This window comes from Oryzias melastigma, linkage group LG10 (genome assembly GCF_002922805.2).
Source record: "Oryzias melastigma strain HK-1 linkage group LG10, ASM292280v2, whole genome shotgun sequence".
Lineage (NCBI taxonomy): Eukaryota > Metazoa > Chordata > Actinopteri > Beloniformes > Adrianichthyidae > Oryzias > Oryzias melastigma.
In genome coordinates this window covers 27,800,925-27,807,762 of record NC_050521.1, presented here as the reverse complement: position 1 = coordinate 27,807,762, position 6,838 = coordinate 27,800,925, and the positions used below count along the sequence as shown (strand labels likewise).

General features: G+C 43.2%; 1 long non-coding RNA gene across 1 annotated transcript; it reads right to left on the bottom strand.

The window, feature by feature from the left end:
• Positions 1-5,666: 5,666 nt before the first annotated feature.
• Positions 5,667-6,100, bottom strand: LOC118599201. The gene is made up of 2 exons (XR_004948498.1): positions 5,978-6,100; positions 5,667-5,891 (listed from the first exon to the last, which is right to left on the bottom strand). It is a non-coding gene; the product is annotated as an uncharacterized LOC118599201 (long non-coding RNA).
• Between the last annotated feature and the right edge of the window lie 738 nt (positions 6,101-6,838).

Here is a 6,838-nt window from a genome sequence, read left to right as displayed (position 1 = left end):
TACATTCAAACAGGAAGTGGTTCCAAGAAGCCCATAGACAGTCATTTTATTGGTCTGAATAAACATTCTGACTTTTATACCTTTTTATTCTTCATAATCTTCTTTTCCTGAGAAAAAAATGAAACACAGACGGTTTACATTGCATAAAATTATCATAATTTTCTATCTTTCAATTAATGTTTTAGTCTATTTAACTATAAAATTAGAAATTGACTTTAATTAATACTATTAATCATAACCAATGTAGCTTCCCATGAGCCTTTGCACTTTCCCATAAAGCACATGCTCAGTTAGCAGAGCTCAATCTTTTCCTCCACAAAGTTCAAGTTCTTCAAGTTAGAAATGGGCCAATCAGATGCCTCGATAAAAGTAGGTGGAGCCTTGAATGTTCGATGATGGTCAGGGTCTTCCTTGGGAGGGGAGTGGAGAGAGTGGTTGCTATAGAAATGTAGAACCAATCACATCTTGCAGAGGACGTCTGATCCTGTATGGCGACGGGCGTATTGGGGATAAATGGCGAGACTCAGATGTCCACATTTAAGGTTATTTCTGACACCTCATCTACACAAACACAAACCCACCAACAGTTATGAATAATAACAGGTTTTTCTTGTGTTTCTGGAGGTCACTGGGACTTTGGGGCAATGGAGGTGGGTGGAAATCGCTCCTTTCTGCCTCGAGCCTCCGGTGGATTTTTGAGTTAAATCAAACCTGATTTCATTATTGATTAAAATCCAGAGCAGAACCAGCAGGAGGTTTGGGGGAAAACTCAACGCTCTCCGTTTTCCTCTCGTTTAAGGTGCAACATTTGAGAGATTCAGTTCTTAATGTCTCCAAACAAACTGAAGGACGAAGACTTGGAGGAGCAGCAGGAGTTTGAAGTGAAATGTGACTCAGGCTGGAGATTGTTTACAAGAAGCCGACTAAACAGGAAGTGATTAAAACACGGAAAGTCCTTCATGGAAGCCGCTGTCATAAATATCTGTAATAGTGCAGCTCTGTTCTGCTCCAGCTTATGAGCTCTCCTGAAACTTCACAGATTAGCTGCAGCTGCTTCTCTGACCTGCAGCCCAAACTCGCCTGGAGACTCTTTATGATGCTATCAGGGCTTTGAATATGGAAGCACCAGGAGACCTTCAGGCCAGCGGCTCTTTATCCAGGCCTGCTGGAGGAACGTGTAATTGCACCGTAGATCACCGGTGAAAGCCGGTGATCCGAGGCGGCGTGAAATGAGATGTTTTAATTTAATTTAAATGAAGACATTTGTTCATGTTCTTTTGTTCACAGTTCAGAATGAGACTACAGACCTTCAGGAAGTTCTGCTGGATTCTAATGTTACTTTATTATCTGAAACACAGAAAAAGTACAAATTCTAATCAAACTTTGAGGTTCGTTAGAAAGGAGAGAAACTGGAGCCGTGGTGCAGTTCACCGATTCACCACTAAACTGCTTTTTGCACAGGAATTCACCTTAATGTAATGTTTGAATCCTGAGTCTATCATTTGTTTATTTTCATCTGTCAGTGGATTAAACTCTTTAACACCAGAGATGTTGCCAGAGACAAGAAAACACACCAGTTCTATCATCTACTGTAACTCTGCTACCATTTACCAAAAATTAACGTCATTCCAACAAATTCTGAAGTGCAGAGAAGCAGTTTTGATATTCAACCGTCCACGATAAACTGCTGCAAAGCTGCTTTTCTCAGCTTCACAATCCATTGGAATCACATTTATTGCATAAACAGAGAAGAGTTACAGTAATTCAAAGAACATCAACGATGAAGCAAAAGCTTTGGTGTTAAAGAGTTCAGGTCCATCATTGTCGCTACCTGATCTGTAACAGCTACCCAATCAGTCACGACAGGTGTAAACTTTACGTTTTTGTTTAGATTTACTCACATAATTCAAATATTTGTTTGCTGTTCAAATATTTTTTACTTTGTTATTCAGTGTTAAAAACAGAGATATGGAAAATAGTGTCTTCAAAATAAGTAAACTGTCATCAGACAAAACATTCAGCATTTTCTGCCTCGTTCATGAAGAAATACAAAAACATCTTTTCAGTTTTCTGCAGTTTTTGTTTTAGTTCCAACTTGAACAAACTTCCTCTGGAGGCTTCCATGCCCTCTAACCCTCATCTCCTTCTCTGCTTCTCCTTGAAGCTCCGCCTGTCTGCACTTTCAGCTCCGGCGGGCCGTTTTTGAGTCAGCAGTCAGCGTGAGGAGGAGCGACAGGAGGTGGGCGCCGAACCAAAGGAGGTCATCAAACTACCTGAGTATTGGTGCTGAAGTTGTGTTGCCGCGCCGCTCCGTGATTCATCTGCGGCGTGGGTGTGAAGGCGGTGGCAGCTCTGACTGATTAATGCCGCAAAATGCTTTGCTAATGTGGCGAGGGACGGCGCTCGGCGAAGAGCGTTTTCAGAGCAGAGAGCCGGGCCAACATGTCCTCCAGCAGAAACCTGTCAGAGATGGTGGATGAGATTCTGATGGAAGAAGTTTAAACTAAACCTTTAACTTAAAAGTGGGACTGAAAAGAAAAACAAACATCTTTTGGGTTTGTGCTTTGCCGCTAATCGTAAAGTATTTTTGGAAAATAGATGTTCAAGTGTCTAAATAATTCTTTCTGTTGGTTCTGTAGTTATGTGACGCAGGGATAGGCTCCAGCTACTCAAATGTAGTTTAAACCTTAGTTTATTATTAATTTGTTTGTTTTTCTTCCTATTTTTATTGTATTTTCTATTCTTTTATAGTCTGATCCCTAAAGTCCTGATTAGATTTAGAAATAAATAAATCGGAGGAAGAGGAGGAAGAGGAGGAGGAAGAGGAGGAGGAAGAGGAGGAGGAGGAAGAGGAGGAGGAGGAGGAGGAAGAGGAGGAAGAGGAGGAAGAGGAGGAGGAAGAGGAGGAGGAAGAGGAGGAGGAGGAAGAGGAGGAGGAGGAGGAGGAAGAGGAGGAAGAGGAGGAAGAGGAGGAGGAGGAGGAGGAAGAGGAGGAGGAGGAGGAGGAAGAGGAGGAGGAGGAGGAGGAGGAGGAAGAGGAGGAGGAAGAGGAGGAGGAGGAGGAAGAAGAGGAGGAAGAGGCTCCAGATGAGCAGAGAAAAATAAATGATGGATGGACATTTGAAAAGCCTTCATCACAAGGTAAATAAAAACAGAAACTTTGGCATAAACTGGTGGTTTTGTCTAAACTTAAAAGTCTTAAATATTTCACACAAACGATGCTCTCATAACCAGAGAAATAATGTATTTTTTAAATAATAATTCCATCAAGCTGAATCCTGTTACCCAGAAGGCTCTTCCTCGAGTTCTGATAGAATTTAATGTTAGATCTGTGGTGAGTTCAGGACCGGCTCCGACAGAATCAGCGGCTCCTGCAGTGAATCCAAACCCTGAAGCAGCAGCAGCATCATCATCATCATCATCATCATCCTCATCATCATCATCATCATCAGCAGCAGCAGCAGCAGCAGCAGCAGCAGCAGCAGCAACAGCAGCAGCGTCGTCCGCTGATCGATACCTGTCCGGTCCAGCACGCCGGCCTCTCTGAGGAGCCTGACTGAACGCCGTCTCTGAACGGCTGACTGCAGCACCGAAACGCATCTTTCTCCTTTAGCACGCTGCGCTGAACTTTAGGCGGGAATCGATGGAGGCCGCTGAGGCGCCGGCCCGTCTGTTTGTTTGGTTGTTTCGTGAGAAAACAGGTTTTACCTGCAGCTGCATCCAAACAGCTTCTGACTAAGTAATGAAAGTGGAGGCGCAGAGGGACGGTTCTGCCTCCTTCCTCTTCTGATGTTTACACACTCAGACCAAACATGTTGTTACAGAAGAGTCTGGGGCGGCTTTAGGAGCTGAAGAACTTTATGTTTGATTGAATATTCTTCTTCTTGAGCTCTGAAATACTTGGAACCAAAAAACAGAATCACACAGCAGAGGAGGACCAGAAACTTCAGAGTCTGAAAGTCTTTGGGTTCAGCGACGTCCTGCAGCTCAAAGGACTCTTCATGTCGTCTTAGAGAATTTTTAATAAAGACGGGGATGGAACTTCTCCAGAATGAGCTGCAGCCTTATTTTATATGAAAAGAAGGAAAAGAGTCCCTGAGTTCCAACAGCTGCTCCATAGGGGGCGCTATTCTCATTAAAAGTTCTGACCAGGACAGAAGTCCTCTGATCATCATCACTGAAGAAGCTCCTCCTCCTTTACCCAGCAGACATTTCCAGACTGCTTCATGACTCCTCCTCCTTTTGGTTCTCCTCCTCTCTTTAGTCCGTCTGTGTTCACACTGAAGTGAACCACACCAGAGTTCACCTGCAGGTGAACAGAATGGACACGATTAAAGCAGAGTTCAGGTGAGCTTTCACACCTGCCGAGACCGGAGGAACCCCAGCAGGTCATGTGACTCTCTGGAGGATCTGGAGCTTCATGCTCAAACACTGGATGAGGTTCAGGGTTGAGATGCTGTTTAGTGACCTTCAGGGTCATTCCAGAACTGGAGGACATCTTGTTTTCAAAATTCTGCTACATTTTCATCAATCACAGGTGGAGGTCCTCCAGAATATTTGGATGTTTTAAAACTTTTTTCAAGCATTCTTTCCTCTTAGTTTTTATCATAAATGTGGTCTCAGGAGAAGCACATTTACCCAGAAACTGCATGTTTTAGTGTTGTGTATGTGGACTTTTAACATTCACTTGAATCATTTGTGCTTAAAAATGTTCTGACTTTCAAACAATTGTGTCAAAAAAGATCAAAAGTAATTCCTGGATATGAAACACAAACTTCTAGGAACCACAAACCGTTTGGCCTCGTTGATATTCACAGTGTGGAAATCCTACACAGGAGGAGAACATTCCCATAAATATCCAGAAACAGTTCTTAGAAAATGAAGGAGGAACAAACTGAGAGGATGTTGGAACTTCAAGGTCAGATTGATAAGAACCACAAAGAAAAGTTTGTGTTTCTGTGTGGAACTAAACTCTGGAATAAGTTCAGTAATGAGCTCAAACAACGTTCAAACATTTATAAATTCAAGAAAACGTATCATGAAATCATGAAAGAATGTTTTCTTAGAATAATCAGTAATTAATAAGCATTTTCAACAAGTAACTTCATTACTTAAAAAAATCGGCATTTGATCTGATCAGAACGGATTACAAAACTATTAAATGGAGTAGCTAAGTCGGGGTGGGATTATATAAGTTCGCTTCCTCCCACTCCCTTTCAAGCGATCAGACTCTGCTTGACTTTAGTTATTAATCCTAGTTATTAATTACATGGATCAAAAGTGACATAAGTGTGTTTTTTTTATCAATGCATTTCCTTATTTCTGTAATGAGTTTGAAAAATCAGTTTTTATGTCCTGTATTGTTCATAAATAATGCTTGAAATAAAGCAAATCAATCAATCAATCAATTAAACAAACACTTGATTGTGACTCCTTCAACACTGACTTCCTTCTGTTAAAGTCGGGTTGTCCTTAACTATCTTCTGGACCGGACCAGCTCTGGGATTTACTGCTGATAGTTCCTGTTTTTAAACCACAGAAGAAGCCAGGATGACGTGCATCTCGATAACGAGCCGGAGTCTTTCACTCCGACCATCTTCTTGTCATGCTGTGCGTGACGAGGCAGACCCAGTTGCTGGAACCCGGAAGGAGGATGTGAGACTGGAGAGGTTTAAATAAAGTTTTATTGTCCGTGGGGATAATGGCGTAGGGTCCGGAACCAGGAATGAAGGTGGAAGCTTGAGAACGAAGACCTGCTGCGGACTGGAGCGGACAGGTGGAGTAACGAGGTGAGTCCGGCAGCCGGTGCGTGGCGTGATGAGGATCGGCGTGGTCCAAGACGAGATGCTTAGGCGAGGCAGGACCCAGGTCGGCACATGGGAGGTAAGGACCTGGAGGTAGAGGAGTCAGGTCGTGAGACGAGGCGAGACTTAACGAGAGCATACAAAACTGTACGTAGAAGGCCAGGTAACTTCACCGGGTAAGGCAACGAACTGGCGAAGAATGCTGGGGAGGGCTCCTCTTAAATAGGCTGGAGTGGAGGTGATGAGTGCCGACAGCTGGGTCCAATTAGGATGTGGAGGAGGAGCGCAGGAGGACCATGACACTTCTGAGCTCATTTTAAAACCTTTCCCAGCGAATATAAATTATGATTATGCCGGTTTAGCCAAAATTAATTAGAAATTCACCTCAGAGTTGAAGGAGACCATGAGTGATGAAACTCAAATGTTGAGCAAAATCAGAGTTTTCCAGCTGTACAGTTCTGATCCAGATTCCAGCTCAGACCAGGAAAACAAAGACGTTCATGGATCTGTTCATCACCAGGTAGATGCATCAGAATGGGGCGGAGCTGGGAGCTTTAGCCCCGCCCAGTGGTCCTGATTCACAATGATTTGAATAGAGAAATACTCAGAAATGTCTTTTTGATTTGATTTTTCCAACATGCCAATAAAACCTCAGGAAGGAGACACCATTGAAAATAAAGAAATAAATAACATGACAACGTAACGTATAGGCAACAGAATCAGAGATTTTACTAAATCTCCTTCAGGAAAATGCCAGGAGAACATGTGAAAACACATCATTCTCATCAGAGTGGATCCTTAACAGACAGAAATCTTCTTCCTTCCTGTTTGTCTCAGATCCAAATGTTTTAGGAGGCGATTCTCTCCAGACTCTCAACCCTCCCGTCCTTCTCTGGACGATGCAGTTCCTCAGAGTTTCATCCATCCTTCAGACTCACAGATGTTTGCTGCTGCTGCAGAAGAATTACAGCCTCCTGAGCGCATTACCGTCGAGGATTGCAGGTCGGGGTCGAGCGCGGCTGCAGAGGTTGTTT